Source organism: Mandrillus leucophaeus, unplaced genomic scaffold (genome assembly GCF_000951045.1).
Source record: "Mandrillus leucophaeus isolate KB7577 unplaced genomic scaffold, Mleu.le_1.0 Scaffold82, whole genome shotgun sequence".
Taxonomy (NCBI): domain Eukaryota; kingdom Metazoa; phylum Chordata; class Mammalia; order Primates; family Cercopithecidae; genus Mandrillus; species Mandrillus leucophaeus.
In genome coordinates, this window is record NW_012108919.1 from 91,667 (window position 1) to 94,439 (window position 2,773).

At 46.3% G+C, this 2,773-nt stretch overlaps 1 protein-coding gene across 2 annotated transcripts in view; it reads left to right on the plus strand.

Moving 5' to 3' along the window:
- PFKP (phosphofructokinase, platelet) overlaps nucleotides 1-2,773 on the plus strand; it is an 85,897-nt gene that overhangs the window by 2,754 nt on the left and 80,370 nt on the right. The window contains exon 1 of one of the 2 annotated variants that reach the window (XM_011967904.1): nucleotides 2-193. The exons of the other annotated variant lie outside the window; for it this stretch is intronic. The gene's annotated coding sequence lies outside the window, so the exon portion shown is untranslated. Of the gene's footprint in view, nucleotide 1; nucleotides 194-2,773 lie in introns of those variants that run through there. 2 annotated transcript variants of the gene reach the window in all.

Consider the following 2,773-nt stretch of genomic DNA (forward strand, 5'->3'; position numbering starts at 1 on the left):
CCCCCAGCGCCCCTGGGAAGTGCTCTGGCGTTAGCGTTCTAGTTAAAGGACCCCAGCATCAGCGTTCCTCCTGCAGGGTTGGGTTCTCAGAGAAAGAAAAGGTGATGCAGCAGACGCTGGGATTGGAGAAATTACGAGAGTGAAGTGGAAAGAGCCTGGCCAGCGTGACTTAAACCGGCCGGGAGATGTGCGAGTACGAATGGAGCCGCCTTGGAGTCGGGATAGGACCCAGAGTGGCTTCTCAGTCAAAGGCCTTCAGAAGCAGAGGGAGCATCTTGAGTGACTTTACCCGGGCCGCGAAAGACAAGAAACCCTTGGCACGGGAAGAGGAACTGACCTCTGGAAGCCACCAGGGCGGGTGGAAGGTCGGGGTTTCAAGGTGATTTTGGAATTTAAGTGCTGTGGGTACTGCACGGTGGCTCATGCTTGTCATCCCAGTGCATTGGGAGGCCGAGGCAGGAGGATCGCTTGAGCCCGGGAGTTCCAGAGCAGCCTGGACAACATAGTGAGACTCAGTGTCTACAAAAAAATAAAAAAGAAAGAAAAACACATTAAGATGCTGTATGTATTGGAAAGTATTTATGGGTCATTCTTTTGAGCTCCATGTCCAAAAGCTTGCTAAAATGCTTGGGAGTGTGTGTACAGGCATGTGAGATTAGGATACATTGGCAGAATCGCCGTGTTCTCTGTTGCCCTGGTTTTGCCACCTGGGAGGAGTTACACATATTGAAGGTTAGTAAGTCCAGGCCTCTTCTGGGGAAAAAGGTACTTTGGAAACCAGTATTATGTGGGAACGTGGCTTGGTTGGTACAGCCTCGGGTTAATGGGAGACAGCTGCTCTCAGCTCTGCAGATGGCATCAAATACGGTGGCCTTGAGCCCACATGGGTCACACCTGGGCTGTGGCATCAAATACGGTGGCCTTGAGCCCACATGGGTCACACCTGGGCTGTCCCTGGGGAAGCCCGCCACAGCGGGTCGCCTGGGCATTCTTTCCCTGGCAGAGCCAAAGTCACAATTTTTCTGTAGACTCTGTAAAGAGCTTTACCCTTCCGAGGTATGATCTTGAACCTGTTGGAGCATTTGGACGCATTTCTTTTAAGGAAGTTCACCTCCAGATGTGCTCAGAGGGCCTGGTCTTAGCTGCCACAGATTTACAAATCCTTAAAGTAAGTAAGTTATTCCTCGAGAATTTATCTGTTGTGCCCCCATTCTTTTTGCCATTTTATTCTGATTCTATATTAGTACTTGATTTTCCCCGACATAGAAGACTATTGCCTGTAGCTGGAGATGAGAGAACACATTCACATTCAAGTATCAATTTCAGGGGAATTATCTGTCAGATGTGAAATTATGGTAAAATTCCATATATTAAAATGACCATAGCTACCATTTGTTGAAAATATTTTGTATACTAGGAGCTTTACAATTCTTATCTCCAAGCCTAGATACATGATCCCAAGAGAGGCATGCCCTCATTTTGGAAGTGGGGAGAAAGACTCACAAAGAAAAATAGCTTAGGTAAGGGAGTGAGGTGCATACGCGATTGTGGTAGGAGCAAAACAGATCCTAATTCCAAATATTGTACTCTCCCTTAGACCACGAAGTCTGGCTCTGTCACCCAGGCTGGAGTGTAGTGGTGCCATCATAGCTCACTGCAGCCTCAAACTCCTGGGCTCAAGTGATCCTCCTGCCTCAGCCTTCTGAGTAGCAGGAAAGACAGGAATGCAGCATCATGACCAGCTAATTGTTGTTGTTATTATTATTATTATTATTATTATTATTATTATTTGTAGAGACAGGATCTCACTATGCTGCTGAGACTGGTCTTGAACTCCTGGCCTCCTCTAGTGAGCCTCCTGCCTTGGCCTCCCAAAGAGCTGGGATTACAGACATGAGCCATCATGTCAGGCCTCCACCATGCTTTTCAGGGGCCTTTCTTGGTGAAGCTCCTTATTCTAGTTAATGCTCAAAAGTGAGCAAAACCCAACTTGCTCAAAATTACACAGATATTCTTTGGGTGGTTTTGTAAGGGGAACAGAAAATAACTTTTTATAGCGATAGGAGTCAAGGTGGCAAAAATGATATTAAGGCTTAATACCAACGCGATCGGCTGCTTTTCTTCCCCGAGTAGAGTTTCATATTATTTAATTATAATATAAAATTGAAAATCTCTTTCCTATGTTCCTGACTCCCCAGGCCTTGAATGAAGAAAGTATTTCTCAGGCTGGGTTTTTTTGTTTTGTTTTTTTTTTTCCTACTTCTTTGGGTATCTTCTGTCTCAGGCTGTGGGTTTTTGTTTTTTATTTTTTTTTCCCTGCTTCTTTGGGTATCTTCTGTTGTCCCAAGACATGTCTGGAAACTTAAATTGATTTTCACTCAACCTAAAATAAGCTCCACAGCCCTGGATCGCGGACTGACCATGACTAAGTGCCCACCGCCACATCATGCTGTGCCACACACCAAGAGTGACTCATTGTCTTAGTCACAGGTTGTGGCTTCTGCAGGGCCTGGTGCCTGGTGGAGCTGAGTGTACTGGGAAGTCCAGGTACATCCCGAGGGTGGGCTGGATGCGAAAGCGGCGTCCTTTTTGCCTGTGGTGACCTGAACATCAATACAGTATTTATAGAAAGTTCACAGAAATTTAGTAAGTTTCAACCTTTCCAATCCTAGTGAGAATAGCTAGTGTTTAGTGACTCTCTGTTATGTGGCAGGCCCTCAGTGATGCTGGGCACTGACTTATCCCCACTTTACACATGAGCAAGGGATGCCCG